This window comes from Humulus lupulus, chromosome 3 (assembly GCF_963169125.1).
Source record: "Humulus lupulus chromosome 3, drHumLupu1.1, whole genome shotgun sequence".
Lineage (NCBI taxonomy): Eukaryota > Viridiplantae > Streptophyta > Magnoliopsida > Rosales > Cannabaceae > Humulus > Humulus lupulus.
The window spans coordinates 50,953,231-50,973,123 of NC_084795.1; the positions used below are offsets into that span (position 1 = coordinate 50,953,231).

At 34.3% G+C, this 19,893-nt stretch overlaps 1 long non-coding RNA gene across 1 annotated transcript; it reads left to right on the forward strand.

Annotated features, from left to right (window-relative positions):
- Positions 1 to 378: 378 nt before the first annotated feature.
- On the forward strand, positions 379 to 1,478 carry LOC133821110 (uncharacterized). The gene is made up of 2 exons (XR_009887318.1): positions 379 to 585; positions 933 to 1,478. It is a non-coding gene; the product is annotated as an uncharacterized LOC133821110 (long non-coding RNA).
- The last annotated feature ends 18,415 nt before the right edge of the window (positions 1,479 to 19,893 follow it).

The window sequence follows — 19,893 nt, forward strand, 5'->3', positions numbered from 1 at the left end:
CCTTCCTCTTTCCTTAGTAGACTTCTTAAAGCTAAGTATTTTTTTTTCTTTTTATTTTTTGGAGGCTAAGGCTAGGTATCATCCTTCTTTTTATTGGAGTAGTATACTTTGGGTTCGAGATCTTTTAAAAAGGGGCTTGATCTAGAATGTGGGCGATGGTGAGTCCATTTCTATAACTCAGGATTACTAGATACCTAATTTTAGAGTCCCTCAGTTATACTTATATGGCAATCTTCCTCCGGATAAGGTTTCTTACCTTGTTACTCCTATTGGTTCTTAAGATACTTCTAAATTGAGGAGTTACTTTCCAGTGCTTTATGAATGCAGTGTGGGCCATTCATTCCTTTGCCTAATATTATATACTTGGATTCTCAAATTTAAAGTCTTACTTCTTCAGGAGTCTATATTGTTAAGTCGGTCACCATTTTGCTTTTGCTTCCAATTCCCTCCATTCATCCTTTGATTGTATTCGACTTGAAGGATGGCAGTCTAGGCTTCAACATATATAATCACCTCCTAAAATTGAGCATTTTATTTGAAGAGTCTGCCATCATCCTCTTCCATTTGGTTCCAATCTTTTAAGCCGTTAGATTATCTCTTCTTCTTTATATTATCTTTGTGGAAATTATGAAGATAGTAACCCATGCTTTGCTAGTGTGTTCCAGAGCTTTAAAAATTTTGAAACACTCTCAATTTTATACATTAGTTCTTTCCCACCAGCATTAGAATATATTTGACGTAGTTTTATATATGCATGACGTTTTTCCTTTTTAGGAATTGGAGGAGTTTTTGTGCTTATTATGGACTATTTGGAATAATAGAAGTAACTTGTTCTTTAAAAGGTCTCACCTTTCTGCTCCAAGTGTTGTTTGATGGACAAATGCTTTTTTTAATGATTATAAGATTGCAGTTGTGGTTTTTGCTTCTGATAGGAACCCTAAGCTTACACAGCAGGGAGTTCATTGGTCAGCCCCTACACCTGGCTGCTTCAAGCTAAATGTAGATGCTGTTGTTTCTTGATATTACTCTAAAATGGGTTTTGGTGTTGTTATTCGTGATCATGTGGGCAATATTGTTGTTGGTCTACTTTTTCCAAATGGATGAAGCTTTCTCTTCCACTGTAATGGACGCTTGAAGGCTGTAATTAGCTTTGTAGTGGTGTATATTTATTCTATTACCTATCCATTATGTTGAGATAGATGCTAAAGTATTTGTCGATAGAATATAAATAGTTGTAATTGTGATATTTCCCCTCTTGATGATTTTGTTAAGGGGGCTAAGATTTTGTTATCTTCGTTCCCTAGTGTTACTCTTAGTAATGTGGTAAGGGAGGCTAATGGCCTTGCTCATTCCTTAGCTAAGGTGGCTCTAGGGTTAGATAATATACTTGTATATAATGGTTGTGTTCTATTATCTGTTTCTTGTAAAATTCATGTACTTAATGTTTCAACTTGAATGGAATTGTTATTTCTTAAAAATATATTATTATTATTATTATTATTATTATTATTATTATTATCCCAAATATGATGATATCATCTTCTCACACACGACCAATGCCATGCTCTTGGCATTCTCTTTTCCACATAGAAAAATGTCAAATTTGGGAGGTGATTGTTATGGTTATGCAATCACCCAATGAGACCATTCCATATGCCTGTTCAAATATCATTAGAATGCTAAGTGTGTCATTTCGGTGAGCACAAGACATTGAAATGTCCTGTATGCGAACACTAACAACACTCGAGTATATCGCAGAAAACAGATTTACTCACGTGCACATCAACGAAGATTGACAGTTATTTTACAAAAAAATAATTAGATACTACGGAGAAAATAAATAAAATATCTTATTTACTCTTTTTATAAATAGGAGTAAGGCCCTTCATAAAAAATAAAAAAAGACAGATTATTGTGAGAAGTTATCTAAAATAATATTAAAATTCCGTTTTTAGTAATTACCAAATTAATTAAACCATGTGAATTAATTAAAGTGCGGAATAGTAATTAAATGTTTAAAGAACAATAAAGAACACAACAAATTTTTACAAGGTTCAGAAACTTTTTTGGATAACCTGCTCCTTGGGGTCACGCCCAGAGAATAAAATCAATTAATAAAGAATCACAAGTACAAAATATTGACTTAAACAAAACAAGAATTCATCTTGAGATTTGCCGCAACTTTGTTGTACTTCTCTTCACTAATCTTATCTTGATTGAAACACTCAACCACTCACTACTAGAAATATAGGTTTTTACTTCGTTTTTTACACATAGAATATAAAAAAACTGAAGTAAAAGTCTTTCAATGGGTTTTTACTTCACTTTTGGGAATGGTAGAGCATAAAAATAGGCTATTACTTCGGTTTCTTAAAAAAACGAAGTTAAAATAGAAAATGAGCAAAGGTCATGTTTGGTTTGCACACTATATTGGGACTTTTCACTTCGGTTTTTATGAAAAAACCGAAGTGAAAAGTGGAGCAAACCAAACGCGGCCCTGAAGGCTTTTACTTCGGTTCTTATATAAAAATCGAAGTAGAAAGGGTACTTTCTATTTCAGTTCTTATATAAGAACCGAAGTAAAAAGGGTATTTGTGATGACCCAACTACTCTAGACTTTTAGACCATTAACGAAAACTATACATACTAATCCTTAATAAAACTTATAAGTGAAAATACCATAACTTTATTAAGAAGCTTGTAAAAATAAGAGTTAAACTTACATAAAATATCAAGTAGGATATGGGATCCCATTGTTTTAAAAACAAAACAAAACATAATTTAAAATAAAAACGGATTACATAACAAGTGCGGAAAAATACATGTAAAAACCATAAAAAAAAAAACTACATCATCGAATCGTAACACTCGGCTCTTGAATCCATTCGACCTCAATACACATTCTCCAAGCTTCCAAGAACTTTTCCCGCCACTAAGATTATTTTCCTGCACATATAAACAAAAAGGAATGAGCCTAATGTCCAGCAAGGAAAATCTAACACATAGTTCATATACATAAATTTCATAAGAAATAATATAAAAACATAACATAACACTTATATCATACACATACTATAATGGCCATTATTACTTGGGGTCCCATAGACTAAACAAGTCATATGCCCATTAGATTAGTGGGGTCCTACTAGCTAAGCAGGTCATATGCCCATAATCCATTTGGGGCTTGTTAGTCATATGGGTCATATGCCCAAGCCTACAAACATACATAACATAACATAACATAACATATTTCATAACATAAAAACATAAGATAACATATAAAAAGCATATAACATATAAATTCTATCCTATTTTCCTTACCAAAAATACCGGGATATGAGGACAGTTGGGACTTTGGAACACTCCTAAAAACCATTTATGAAAGGGTGAGTCTATTGAAGAAAAAGAGATGAAGGAACTATACTTTTAAAAATATACTTACCAAAACCTTTTGCTCAAGAACTTAGATTTCCTAACCAAAATAAGAATAAGGTTAGAATGAGTAGAAGACTATGAGAACTTTTAAAGAAAAAGTACAGAAACGAACTAGAGTTTGGGATACTTTGAAGACTTATAAGACCGATCTAAACCTTGAACCGAAATGCTATGAAATCTTACTTCCCAAGTGTTTTGATAAGCTTATGATGATCAAGCTTATGATTCCCAACCCAAGTGTTTACACTCTCACACTCACCTAGCAACTTGCAGCCTCTGAACTTAGAGTAAAAGATTAATAATGGCTGGGTACTAGGTCCTATTTATAGAGTTTAGGAATGAAGAGATCTTCATTTAACTTGAATAAAAATAATGGCATTTTAAGTGAAAATAATTTGAATTATCGTTCAGCAGAGGCTGAAGACTCGTTCAAAAAGATGCTGGACTTATCAAGAGGTTGAAGGGTTGAATGGAAAACGATTTCAAAAATTTCAAATTATGCTGAGAGGGGAGATATATCGCCCCCTGTAGGCGATATATCGCCTGGGCCAGTATGCCTGAGGCAATCGTGCATCATTTCGTGTTTTTCGTATCTTCGTGCTGCGATATATCGCCCCCTATAGCTGCGATATATCGGCATATGCTGATTATTTAAACACGAAATTACACATTTTTAGCTTAATTTGAATTGAGTAAACAGCCTTGACTAAGCCCTTAAACGTTTTCAAAGCTGCTAACTGACCTTAGAGCATTCAAATTTTACCCTTAATAAATTAAATCCTCAAAATACTTAGTCATTATTAAACCCATACATAACATGTGCTAAAATCCTATTGGTTCTTATCTAAACCTTATAGTATAATAAATATTATCATCAATATCAGTCATATTAATCAAACCTTAGGTTAAAATTAATATTCCTACACTATAGGTTAAACTTAGAAAATCTACAAGTACTACTATGAGTGTCCAAATAAATCCCGGTCTGAACCAAAAATCCACAGTCATAAAGATAATACTATAATTACTATAATACTACTATCTAACTTAGCTAAGTAAAGTTCTTGGACTCTACAGTATTTTCCACTTCGGTTCTTATATAAGAACCGAAGTAGAAATGGTACTTTCTACTTCGGTTTTTATATAAGAACCGAAGTAAAAGAGTTTTAATGACCTTAATATATAGTTATCGCCTCATTCGTCTCTCTGAAGCAAAAATCACAAACGTCAAACCCAGATAACCTCCATTGTTGTCGTACTCCCACGAGGGTTTCACTAAATATACCATTTTTTATGTTTTTTTTACCATTTGAAACCATTTTTCTTACTTAAAAACAAAAATATTAGTTCCATTTTTATTTTTGTGGGAGAAAATAAAGACTTTGAGTGTGGGTATTTTTAGGGTTCGAAAATGGGTATTGTTATTGGACTTTGACTGGTTTTCTTACATTAAAATGTGTTCTTGAGCTTCAAAAAATGTATGAATCACTAAATCTTTGTTTGTATGATTTTTTTTTATTTTCTATATTATTTTCAGATTTTTTTTTCTTATAGATATAATTTGTTTATTATATATAGGTTTTAGAGTTGCTAATATTGATTTAGAGGTTATTTTGAGCATCAAAGAAGGTTTGTTACCTTAAAACTTTGTTTGTGTTAATTTTTTTTATATTATTCTGAATTTAATACTTATTTTTTAGTATATTTGTGTTATATTTTTTTTATTTTGTTATTTTATATAATGTTATTAATTATATATATATATGGTGCACTCTTAATGGTTACTACCCATAGATGGTTACTTTAATACTAACCATTAGATTAAGATCAATGGTTCATATTTATAGTTGTTAATTAATATTTCTAAAAATAAATTTCGATTTTTTTCAAATTTTTTGAAGGGTTACTTGATGAAAAATGTGTATTTATTATGAAAATATAATATTGTAAATTTTTTTATTTTTCAAATGTATGTCAATTTCTAAATATAACTAGTGTTTCGCATTGGTTGAAAACACCATTAATTATGGCAAAAAAAAATAACTAAATTCAAAATTAATATAGAAAAAAAAATATTTACTTGTTGGTAACTTGCTATACCAAGTCACTATGTTGCCACATCATCATAATTGTTAGTACCCATCTATGGGTAGTCGTAACCATTGAGAAGTCTTCCATAAATATATATATATATATATATTAGTAAAATTTAAAAATTGTTGTGACTTGCTATTGAAATTTCTAAACATAGCTTCAATAGGTAATATTGTTGCCAATGTTAGAACTTGAAATGTTTGGATTATTAGTGACATTTGTTTTTTATTTTCTATAACTATAGCTAGCTTGATATTTTGTTTGATGATTATATAACTAGTTGAATTAATTATGTAATTGATTTTTATTTGTTTTTGTTTAAGCTTTTTAGTAGGGTTGTTGATTTAGTTGCCAATTTGGTATTGATTTTGGGTGACTTCAAGAGTAATATTGGAGGTGAGCAATCTTTATATTTTATTTATTACTATTGCAATATTTATTTATAAAATTAGAGTTAAATCATGCATGTGTTTACTTTAATGAAGTAGGTTCTGGGAAATTTGTTGTTGGCGGTGATATAAGGATGGAATTATGTGTGTTGATTTTGTGTTTGTTTGTGTTGGATTTATATATAATTATAAGATTAGGATATGCTATAAAAACAAATGAAACTCTGCCAATTTTTTATAGATTTTATTAATTGTTTTCCTTTTTCAATTCGCACACTATGTCGAGATATTTTGTGTGTTATTTACAGATTTTAAAAATTTTGGAGATGTTAAAATGCAGTTGTTATGCTGCCAAAATTTTGTTAGACTTAGGAAAATTTAATAATTAAACTTCAATTATGTTGGATGTCCTAGAAAAAAGAACTAGGAGTGGAAGATGTAGAAGGATATGAAATTTGGATAAGAGCGCGAGAAACGAAGAAGACTCTTGTCGAAGATAATTTGAACAAAAAATTTGAAGAAAGAGTTGTAAGTGTTTTAAAGCAAAGTAGGAATTTTTTTTAAGTGTTATTACAAGTTACTAATTTAATATATCATGGGTTTGTTTCGTAGAATGAACTAAATGATAAATTTACTAGTAGCCAAATTGTCGCCAAGGGTCGGGAGGACATCTTGCCAATCCAACAAGAATAGTTAAGCCGATTGATGACTAAAATTTATTAGTAAGGCTATTTTGTTTATACATACCTTTAGTTTTATGTGAATGTATATATAAATGTTTAGGCTATTTTACTTAATTACAATTATGTGAATGTATATATGAATGATTAGGTTATTCTACTTAACAATTATATGAATGTATAAATATTTTATTTTATAAGAAATTTAATTCTAAGTGTATAAATTTTGTGATTTTTATTTCTGTTATAAATTAAATGAAAATAAATCAATTCCAATTGTAAAAATATATATAACTATAAATTCATATAATTAGACTATTTCAAAAAAATTAGGGCAAAAATACATATATATATATAAATAGAATTGGGCCATTTAAAAATAATTAGAAATAATTATTAAAAAGGGGGGGGAGGGGCTTTCTACTTCGGTTATTATGTAAAAACCGAAGTAGAAAGTGGGGATTCTACTTCGGTTTTTACATAATAACCGAAGTAGAAAGTGCCCACCTAGGAAGCGTACCCCACTTTCTACTTCACTTTTTACATAATAACCGAAGTATAAAGCCTATTTTTCACTTCAGTTTTAACTACTTTTTACTTCACCCCGAACTACTGCGATTGCGAATTTTAGCGAAAACCGAAGTAAATCCAGCTTAAAAACCGAAGTAAAAACCATTTTTTCTTGTTGTGACTTGAACTCCCGTCAATGGCCAGCGAGTGCTTGCATCCTTCCGACACAAGGCTTGTAAAAATCCTCTCCCGAAGACTTATAAAAATTGTGTTCAAATTACAACATGTATTCACTCATGAAAATGGTATAAACTAAACACTCATTTTACCAAAAGATCACGTTAATACTATGATCTTGAATACAAATAAAGAACTCTCACAAATATTACAATTCACTCATAAACTATGCACCAACGAGTTCACCTTTTCTCAATGCCTTAGAGAGCTATTTATAGAGTCAATTTCGTGCTCATAAAGGCTGAGAAAAAATCTCCTAATAAAGGCAAGGATATTTGAAGATATTCTTGATTGATGAAGAATTTCTTTTTTTGGAAGATTCAGATCCGACAAATATGATTTTGGTGGGGACAGCTAATACTTGTGTCAGATCAAATTTCTCAAGATAGAAATAATGATTAATTACATCAAAGATTCAGTTTCCTGAATTTTATTATCTTGAGCTGCACGAAAAAATAAAGACAAATATTCCAGAAACGATTTTGAGTAAGTACAGAATATTTGCTTTATATAAACAAGATATATTTTCCCTTTATAATCATATTGTGATGAAATTAAGCTAAATATGGAATAATATGAAACTTAATATCACAATAATGGGAAAGTAATATTCCAAAAATTACAATAATGGGAAAGTAATATTCTGAAAATTACAATAATGGGAAAATAAAAATTATCTTTTAAATAAAAAGATATTTCTATAAAATATGCCAATTTTAGGATTTACAATCTCCCCCTTTGGCAATTTTATAGACAAGGCATATCTATTTTTTAAAAGATCCATGCATAAAACAAGTGAGTGCTTAAATTCACAATAGTCACAAAATGACTCCCCCTGCCAAAAATAACAAAAGCACAAGACTAAAACAATGAGCAATTGTAGGTCAAACAACATAATCAAAGCACAGAAATCATAATCAAAGCACAAAAATAGAGTTACTCTCTCTCCCCCACATTGTCTAAGAAAATGCCAAATAACGAACGAAATGAAACCAAAAACAAGGACACTTTTAGTGTTCTTTTACATTTATAAAAAGCAAATAAAAATGTATCGAAAGGAACGGTAACCGTCATGGAGCTGGAGTGGTAGACGCATTGATGATCACCAAAGAAGCAAGAATTTGGCGCTGAGTATCCTCCATGTTAGTGAACCACTCGGAGAGACTTGCAATTCCTGTCTGGATAGAAGCGAGAGCAGTCGAGACAGCAGGGGTGTCAGAATCGACATCGCCAGACCCGGAATCGGCCAAATTAATGTCTTTGACCTTTCTAGCTTTGGTGGTGGAACCACGGCCTCGGGTCTTCATGGCTGCTAGAAGAGAAACAAACGAAGACACACAAAGAACAAAAACCTAAACAACTTGGGTGCAAGTGAGCGAGAAAGAAAAACAAGAAAATACTTTGAATTAAACAGCCAAGGTGAATACAAATATATAGAGAATTCTGTGCACAAATGAGGAAAGTTCAAAAATGGGTAACCGAATTTAATGTGATAAATGCCAAAATATCTCTTTTTTTAAAAAAATTCTTTCACACCTCAAAATTGGAAACTTTTTGCATGATTTTGAATATAATGAGATAAAACAAATAAATTACATCAATCATTTTTCAAACTTGATTTTTTCTTTAGTACTCGGTCAAAAACAATATTTTTATTATTATTATTTAAAAAAAAATTGCCGAAAATAAAAAGATAAATTGTCATACCATATGTGTCTATGTAAATGTCAAGTCATGTTCAAGAGAAACAAGATAACCATTTGTTTCACGAATTAGAATGATGAATTATAATTGAAATACTAAGTGACCATAATTCGAAAAAGAATATACCAATCACAAAAAATACTTTAATCAATTCATTATATGTATGAGTCTTACAACATTCTTACACAATCTAGTCAACAAGCATATGTGTGTGCATGTGTAATGAATTTGACGTTTCTTTTTGGCCTTTTAAAGCGAGGGTCATTGCCCATGTTTGGAAATTGTAGCCTTTTTCAACCATAATGGAGGCTATAACTCTTATATTGATGGTAGCCCTTTACACTAGTAGAGTATCCTCCAATATAATTGCTAATTACCTGGTACCAACTTACTTTGTGTCGGCTTTCACACATCAGTATAGGTAGCTCTTTTCCAAAATGGAGCCTGAAAAAGAAACTGGATTAAGGAATGCTCATACAAAAACAAACATAATGATTTGATCAAATATAAATTGGATGGTCTATAATTCTTCAAATATGGTTTTTATTCCTCACAAAGTATAAGAATTATAACGTTCATTTTCTAAAAATTAAAAAATAAGCTCATCAAATTTCTTCCAAACAGGACAAGAGATTTACACAATCACATATGCAAGGCAAGACAATCAACTATTGGCAATTTCAAATAAAACAAACCCCCAAGGATTTCCTGAGGGAATCAAATCTGACCGTGTCTAAAGCTGTGACAGTCAGAATCCCGTGATCCGTAAGGGGAAAGACCGGGTAAGCTGTGCAATCCCACACTGCCTGGGGAAGGTCAAGTGTGATGATTCTAAGACTGTGTAGGTATGGGACTACACAGTTGAAGATGGCTTAAATGGATTGATGGGTACTACCTATATCAACAAGATGCATCTTCTTTTCGGTAGCCCATCACTTGAGAACCCCAAAGTTAAGCGTGCTTGACCTGGGGTAATCTAGGGATGGGTGACCTCCTGGGAATTTTTCCTAGGAAGCGTGTGAGTAAGGACAAAGCACGCTGGAAAGACTCGTGTTGGTTTGTAGGGCCAGTTGTCATTCCAGGAAGCAGCCATAGTGACGTGAGGCATCACAAATGGTATCAGAGCCTTGACCCAGCCGAAAGTGTGGCCGATGGGGACGTCGGGCCCGTAAGGGGGGGTGATTGTGACAGTCAGAATCCCGGGATCCGTAAGGGGAAAGACCGGGTAAGCTGTGCAATCCCACACCGCCTGGGGAAGGTCAAGTGTGATGATTCTAAGACTGTGTAGGTATGGGACTACACAGTTGAAGAGGGCTTAAATGGATTGATGGGTACTTCCTATATCAACAAGATGCATCTTCTTTTCGGTAGCCCATCACTTAAGAACCCCAAAGTTAAGCGTGCTTGACCTGGGGTAATTTAGGGATGGGTGATCTCCTGGAAAGTTTTCCTAGGAAGCATGTGAGTAAGGACAAAGCACGCTGGAAAGACTCGTGTTGGTTTGTAGGGCCAGTCGTCATTCCAGGAAGCAGCCATAGTAGACATGCTTAGTTGATAGAGTAGGCGTGCTACTAGATTTTAGCTGCTTGTGTGAGTATAGCACTTGCAGGAATTATCTTGGGTGTGTATAACTCAGGATAATAGGATGCCACCACGGAACTGCCGAGTGTGAGTACAGCGTAGGCTAGACTATGTGCCACCGTGGGAATGCCGAGTGTGAGTACAGCGTAGGCAAGGCAGATTACATTTCATGTCCGATCAACATGACTTGTTAGTATTTATGTGTGTGAGTGTAACACACATTATGTTAGTGTGATATGGTGTTTATATATCGCACGATGATTATTATGCTTATGATGTTTATTTATGTTTAGTTGAAAGTTTATGTTTCTTGGTTTGGGGAGTTATGTCCTACATAGCTCTTCTTACTGGGCGTTAGCTCACGGGTACTCTGTGTGCAGGTAAAGGCAAAGCAAAGCAGTGAGTGCTGCGGGCTCGAGGCATGGACGAAACATGTTAGAGGCTAGGCTCCAGTTATTTTATGTTTTTAGAAATAAATGTTATGTTTTTAAATTTTCAGACTTGAATGGTTATTTTCTTTATGTTTTGTTATTAAACCTAGCGTCCAACATTTTTATTTTTAAATAATGAGATCTCATTGTGTGCTTAAATTTTAAATAAATATGTTCTCTTAGTGTCTTAAAGTATTTATTGTTTATTATTTTTAAATGGACTCCCTAAGTAACGTCTCGGGAAATCGGGGCGTTACAGTGACAGTCATAATCCCGTGATCCGTAAGGGGAAAGACCGGGTAAGCTGTGCAATCCCACACCGCCTGGGGAAGGTTAAGTGTGATTATTCTAAGACTGTGTAGGTATGGGACTACACAGTTGAAGAGGGCTTAAATGGATTGATGGGTACTACCTATATCAACAAGATGCATCTTCTTTTAGGTAGCCCATCACTTGAGAACTCCAAAGTTAAGCGTGCTTGACCTGGGGTAATCTAGGGATGGGTGACCTCCTAGGAAGTTTTCTTAGGAAGCATGTGAGTGAGGACAAAGCACGCTGAAAAGACTCGTGTTGGTTTGTAGGGCCAGTCGTCATTCCAGAAACCAGCCATAGTGACGTGGGGTGTCACAAAAGCTTTAGTAAAAATATCTACAATTCGTTTGTTAGTCTCAACATATTCTAAAATCAGAGTTTTGTTTTCAACAAGTTCCCTAATAAAATGATGACGAATGTCAATATGTTTGGTGTGAGAGTGCTGAACAGGATTTTTGGAGATATTAATAGCACTTGTATCATCACAAAAAATGGTTAAAGTTTTAAGATCAAACTCATAGTCAGCCAACATTTGTTTCATCCACAAAAGTTGAGTACAATAGCTTCCAGCAGCTATGTACTCAGCTTCGGTTGTTGACTAGGAGATGGAGTTTTGTTTTTTACTATGCCAGGAGACCAAATTGTTTCCTAAGTAAAAACAACCACCACTTGTAATTTTGCGGCCATCAGTGTGTTCCTGCCCAATCTGCATCACTATAACACACAAGGTTAGAGTTTGTTTCTTTGGAGTACCAAATGTCTAAATCAAGAGTGTTATTGATATAACGAATAATTCTTTTTACAGCAGTCACATGAGACTCCATGGGGTTCCCTTGGAAGCGAGCACACACTCCAACATTAAAACATTTTTCATGGGAAATTTTCCAATGTTTTCCCAATCAACATGGTTCACATTTATCAAAAAAATATTTACTTAAATTCAGCAAATCATGAACATGACTCACACTTCCAATTTTTTCTCAAATTTTCAAAATCCACATGACCATGTTTTTCATGACACAAATTAGTATCACTCCTTGTATTTGTGTGACAACTGCGTGATTGAGATAATGTGTAACAATTGTCAACAGATTTATAACCCTTCAAAACACAATTTCCATTTTGGTCAAGCACAAAACAATTATCATGAGAAAAATTTACAAACAAGTCTTGGTCACAAATTTGACTTAATACTAATTAGATTAGTTTTAAGTCTATCAACCAAAATAACATTTTGCAACTTTGGTAGTCCTTCATAATTTAGAGTGTCACTACCAAGTACCTTACAAGACTTACCATTTCCAAATGTGACTTCCTCATTTTTCAAAGTCTTGAAGTCAAGGAGTATGCTTTTGTTACCTGTCATATGCCTAGAACAACTACTATCAAAATACCAAGAGTTAAAAGCACATGTTCTAAGACAAGTAAAGGCAGCAAGACATTTGAATTCATTTTTATTCACCCAAACTTTATTAGGTCGTGTCTTTTACTTCAAGGGCATTTGTCTCAAATTACCATGATGATTAAAGTAATTTTTTTTAAGAAAATTCATTAAGGTAAAACATTTAGGTCGAATATGACCTTTCACTCCACAGAAATGGAAAATTGGAATAAAATGACCAATTTTTTTATTCTCGAAATTTCTGGTCTATTTCTCATGTGTTGTGACATATTGAGAAGATGATGCCACATTAGTTTGCGTTGTTCCTGCAGAAGGGCCAGTTGTCAAAACAATAGGAAGATTTCCATAAATATAAATTGTTTTTCCTTTAGGTTTAGATCTATTTGATCCTAACCTAGAAAAACCACAAGCTTTTTGACCTGCAAGCAGAACATCATCCAAAACCATAGATCTATGATTAAGCATTTTGACACCTTTCACAATTTTTTCAACTTCATTAGACAAGGGATTGATTTCATAATCTTTAGCAACAATCTCAATTTCATATTTTTTAACAAGAGAGTCAAGTTCTTCATTTCTCTTCTTGAGAACTTTGTTATTGTTTTCCATCAAATGATTATCTGAACATACTTTCAACCATTGATCATACATGGTTTTGTATGATTCTTTCAAGGAATCCTCATCCAAATCAGATTCATCTGAATCACCATAGGAACCCTCATCTGTTGAAATAGTATTATTTAAACAAACAAAGTTCTCATTCACATGCACAGAAAGAGGTAAGCAAGAAAAAACAGAACTTAAGGCAAGAATAGAATTTTCTTTCTCATCACTACTTTCAGAGTCCTGGTCACTCCAAGTGACTGCCATGAACTTCTTATTTTTCTTTAAGGTATTGGCACATTCGGATTGAATATGTCCAAAACCTTCACACTCCCTACATTGAGTACCTTTTTAATTAGTAGATTCAAAAGGTTTTGAAAAATTATTACCTTTGGAGGATTTAGACATGTTTTTCTTATTACCAAGATAATTTCATCATCTTCTTCCTCATCTAAGCTTTCCATTTTCTCTTTGGAAGATTTCAAGGCAATCGATTTCTCCTTCACAACAATTAGTTTCTCTTGGTGGTGGATCTTTTGATTTAGTTCAAAAGTTCAAAAAAATCCCATCAATTCCTCAACTTTCAAGGTGTCAAGGTTCTTTACATCCTCAATGGCTGTGATCTTGGATTGAAACATGTCAGGAGGAGATCTAACAATTTTCCTAACCAAAACAGAGTCAGAAAACTTTTCTGCTAAAGCAAAATATTCATTAGCAATGTCAGAAAATTCTTCATAAAACTTAGTGAGGGTTTCTTTTTCAGACATGTGAAGGTTTTCAAATATTGTGGTCAACATTATAAGCCTAGCTCGCTTAACATCAGCGGTTCCTTCAAATTGAGTTTGAAGGATTTCCCAAGCATCTTTGGCGGACTCACAAGATGAAATCAATTTTATATAACTCTCACCAACACCATTAAAAATTGCATGTAAATCTTTATTATTATAAATTGACAATTTATCTTCTTCATTAGACCATTCAAGTTTAGATTTTACCTGTGTCTTACCAGATTTCGAATCTGTCTCGACAGGTGGTGTCCAACTGGTCAATATTGATCTCCAAGCCTTTTCATCAAGGGATTTGACAAAAGATTTCATCCTTACTTTCCAATATGGATAGTAGTATCATTCAGCAATGGAGGGTGAGTTATAGATCCACATTCTGTAAAGAAAGACATTTCACAAGAAACAAAACAAATGGAAAACCACAAAATCTCACTAAGAGTTTAGTGACCCACTCTAATACCAATTGAAATTCCTTTTTTAGTAATTACCAAATTAATTAAACCATGTGAATTAATTAAAGTGCGGAATGGTAATTAAATGTTCAAACAGATATCAGTTTTGTCAGGACAGAATCCGAACTTGTCACGACAGAAACTAAACACAAACAGTGCATAAACAATAAAGAACACAACAAATTTTTACAAGGTTCAGAAACCCTTTTGGATAACCTACTCCTTGGGGCCACGCCCAGAAAATAAAATCAATTAATAAAGAACCACAAGTACAAAATATTGACTAAACAAAACAAGACTCTCTCTTGAGATTTGCCGCAACTTTGTTGTACTTCTCTTCATTAATCTGATCTTGATTGAAACGCTCAACCACGTGAACTCCCTTCAATGGCTAGCGAGTGCTTGCATCCTCCCAACACAAGGCTTGTAAAAATCCTCTCCCGAAGACTTATAAAAATTGTGTTCAAATTACAACATGTATTCACTCATGAAAGTGGTATAAACTTACCACAAAAACTAAACACTCATTTTACCACAAGATCACGTGAATACTATGATCTTGAATACAAATAAGGAAATCTCACAAATATTACAATTCACTCATAAATTAGGCACCAACGAGTTCATAAAGGCTGAGAAAGAATCTCCTAATAAAGGCAAGAATATTTGAAGATATTCTTGATTGATGAAGAATTTCTTTTTTTAGAAGATTCAAATCCGACAGATACGATTTTGGTGGGGACAACTAATACCTGTGTCAGATCAAATTTCTCAAGATAGAAATAATGATTAATTACATCAAAGATTCAGTTTCCTGAATTTTATTATCTAGAGATGCACGAAAAAATAAAGACAAATATTCCAGAAATGATTTTGAGTACGTACATAATATTTTCTTTATATAAACAAGATACATTTTCCTTTTATAATCATATTGTGATAAAATTAAGCTAAATATGGAATAATATGAAACTTAATATCACAATAATGGGAAAGTAATATTCTAAAAATTACAATAATGGGAAAATGAAAATTATCTTTTAAATAAAAAGATATTTCTATAAAATATGCCAATTTTAGGATTTACAAATATAATCATAACATATGCCAATTTTTTACCAAACCACAACAAGTAGCAGATTTTCAAATTTGTTTAGCACGTTTATGTTGGACTTGTGTTTAAGTTAACAATGCATGTATCAAATTATTATCAAGGAATTGATCCTATCAGGTAATTACAATACAAAAAACAGGGGCTATACCGAGAACAAATGTCTTCGGTAGAAGCCCGCATGTCCTTGATCGGTAGAATTTGTACCAAGGACATGTCCTCGGTAGAAAGTTCTCGGTACATCCTCTTCGGTAGAGGTAAACTTCTACCGGGAACATTAAATATGTTCTCGGTATAGCTGGTACCGAGGACAAACATTCTCGGTAGAGAGTTAACAATATCGTCAGTGGAACCTGTCCAATTTTTTCATTTGGTAGGGCTATACCGGGGACACTGTCCTCGGTATAGACTGAACTGAGATTTTTTCTACAATATTTATTTATATATTTATTAATTTAATTTGAATTAAAAATAAAACAATAGATTAAAATTAAAACACTTATATAAAACATATAAATAAAAATATAAGAGTACATTTGCTCAATCAAAATAAAGAGTTGGCGCATATTCCTGGGTTCCATTGTAAACGTCGGATTATTTCGGTCAAAGTCCTTCCAAGCTTTCCCATCAGCAGGATCACGCAATACACTATTTTCTTATATGTTGCTCATGATTCCATCTCATATGTTGAGCAATGTGCCTCGATGCATATTTTTGCATTAACCCAGGGGTTAAAGGAAAATAATGCATCACTTTATGAGGCACTTTCTTTCCCTTAGTGTTCTTGTCCACCCACCAATCCTCCCCACAAACAAGAATTTTTCTTTTTCCAACCTGTTATTTCCAAAACAGTGCGCAATCATGCTTGCAGACATAGATTGACTCGTAGTCCAATCCAAGTTTACGCAACAACCTTCTCGCTGCATAATGCAATTTTGGATGCTTACTTGGGGCTGGAAATGCATCATGTACCAACTCCAGCATTCCATCAAATATTTTGTTGGGAATTTTTCCCAACACTTTGAAATGCATTAACTTCACTAGGAAATTCAATGATGTGTAATTTTGACATCCAGGGAATAATGGAGCCTCGATCTCAGCAAATAAATCATTATAATGGTGTCCACCCCGGTAGTCTCCTATAGGTATCTCTTGATCGCGCTCATTCTCTTCATATTCATCATTTTCATTTTGCATAACATCATTGAGAACATCCATCATTTCATTTTCATCATTTTGATCTATCACTTTCCTCATTGGTATTATTTCATCCTCTTCATGCCAATGCCAATTGGTATATTTATGTAGAAAACCATTTACAACGAGATGATTTTCTAATACATCAATCGTCTGAAATTCAACGTTGACACACCTCCTACACGAACATTTCACCAATCCCCTTGAGTCAACGCAGTGCCTAGATTTCTGAAGAGAATCCATCACACCAGCTTCATACTCATCAGATAATCGATCTGTCAAATTAATCCAGCTCTTGTCGATCGACATTGTATGAGTGTAGCACTGCACGGAACACTTATCATCAAACTTACAAGCAATTTGTGTGTGTATCCTAATCCGCCTTTTCATTCCATTTCTATAAGGGTAAAGAACCTATCACATTCAAGTTTACAATATACATGTAATGTGATTTATGCTCATAATATTGTTACATATTTGTAAAAAATTTGGCAGCACCTTCCCATAGTTCTCATAAGTGCGCAAACTAAAATTAAGTCTACCCACTTACGAGAACAAAAGAGATGCATACCGAAATCTCTACAAATGAAACAATAAATAAGTAACATATCAAACTAAGGTATATAGTAATCTCAAACCGTCTGAACTAGACAATTCAGAGAGAGGAAAATTTAAGAGTCATTAATGACTCATCCTCTCCAAACGAGTCTAAGGCTTTTAGTAAAAATAGAAATAATTAAAAAATTATCACTATGTGATAATAACATACTATCCTATCTTTGGTAATAATTTCTTAATACCTAAGACAAACAAATAGATAAATTTTTCGTCTTATAATATCTTATGTTATTTTCAATCAATTATAATGTTTTATGATGTTTAATTGTAATATGTTCAATCCAACCCTTGTTCTCTGATCCTTCTCTGGCAATGAAGATGACTCATATGATCGTCGAATCGTCTGGGAGTACCTGCAAGAAAGACACTCTGATGCTTAAGTTAGAACTTTCTTTTCTAAATGAGGTCATGGTATTTATAGGGTCAAAAATGAATACTAAGTAGTTAGGCGGTTAAGTCTACTCCCTGATTGGTCAGAGGAATAACTGAATTTCCTGCATAAATGCCTTCGAATCTTCCAGGTATGCAGAGGGCAGAAGCGAGGTCTGCCTCTGACCCATGGCCTCTGATCCCAACCTTTCTGCCTGGATCTAAACGCTCCATTTTATTTTCCCCAAAATAGAAAAATGTTTGGACCGAATATTTGGAGCCCAACAGATGCCCCTCGGCCCAAGTTTTGAATGTGGTATACATGTCTGACCGTTCGAACCTTGGGCCGACCCTTCATCTCCAAAAAAATTTCCCAACATCGTCGCTTCCCTTCAATCGAGGACTGCTGTGTGCACACAATCATGTTATACCCTGACAAATGTCATATCGCATTAAATGTGAACGCAATTACTGAGCATTACACTCAATTATGGTATTCCCTCTTTTATTTTGTTGTTCCAATTCATATCACTCAATTTTCAAATTTCTTTTATTTTCATTTAGACTTTTAAGAGAAGAACAGAGAGAAAACCCTAAGTCCATTTGCCCCTTCTCTTCCGCAGACAATCGATCACATGAATTTTCGCAGCCATGGCTTCACGTTCATCTCCCGAACCAGTGGACCGCGAGGGATACAAAGCTGCACTAGAACGTATACGCAATTCGTTTGATATCCCAGACAATGTCACGGTCTGAATGCTCACAGATTCTGAACTAAAAGAATGGTGATTCAAAGACGTAGTCAATCTCGATGAGATCGTCATGAGCCTGAGGCACATCGAGTGGCTTCAGTTCCCTCTTCCTGCCTTGCTGGTTCAGATAATTTCAAATTTTGGGGCTCACATTTCATAGCACCTTCCAAACGCCATTCAGTCCATAGTCGGGGCCCAGATGATCGGAGCTCTCAAGAACATCGACATCCAATCGGATGACATTTATGCATGCTTCACCAAGTCGACGAAAAAGGCAATAGAAGGAAAGCCCTAGAAGACCTTCTATCTTTCCCCCAAGAAGGATCGAACAATCTTCACTGACTTTGACAGCTCCCACGGGAATTGTGACAAGTACTTCTTCGCAGTCGGAGGTGCGTGGTACCCCGAATTCTTGTCCTAAGAAATCTTCACCCTAGCTAGGATTTCCATAAGAGGTGATCCTTGGTTTGTTTTTTTCTTCCTTTTCTTTGTGCATATATTTTGTTTTAAATGATTGTCTATTCACACGGTCCTTTGTGTTTTAATTTTACTTTATCTCCCAGATTTTTCATGGCCTCAAGTCAGTATGAACCTCGAGAGGCAGAGCCTGCTAACAGAGAACGGACTCATTCACGAGTCTAAAGAAAATGCCATTAGCATCAGAGGGGTCATGAATCCCTATTGCATGCAAATTATGACCCGCCTCTGCTTCCTAGACCAAACTGATCTAGGGGCTTTGCAAGTTAGAACGCAAAAGGGTGACATGTCCCTTTCCAAAGTTACTGCTACGTGTGCGAAGCAGTTGGGGCATTCTTAAAAAGGTCTCCCCCTGCCTCCTCGACTTTGTCGTTATCACAAACTGAGTATGAAAGTTCGTGTTCAGAGACCTTCGTAGCATGTGCCAAGCGCCAAGGGGCCCCTAAGAGAAAAAAGAGAGATGGCTCTGAGCCACCCCTCGCTGCAGATGCCTCCCCTGACAAATCTGCTTTGGCTCGCAGATCCTCTCACATACATGGGCGGTCTTCCATGCCCTCTGCTGCTCTGCTAGTCCAACCTCTCCAATAGGTGCCTCTGCCAAAGGACGCCCTGGGAAAGATGAAGTCTCGGGAAGAATCTTCTGAAGAGGATTCAGACGATGTGAAATGTATTTTGTCCAAGCTCCGCATTCCGAGAGGGTCAGCTTCTACCACTGGAGGCTCTTCTTTGACAATCTCCAAGCTTATGCCTAGGA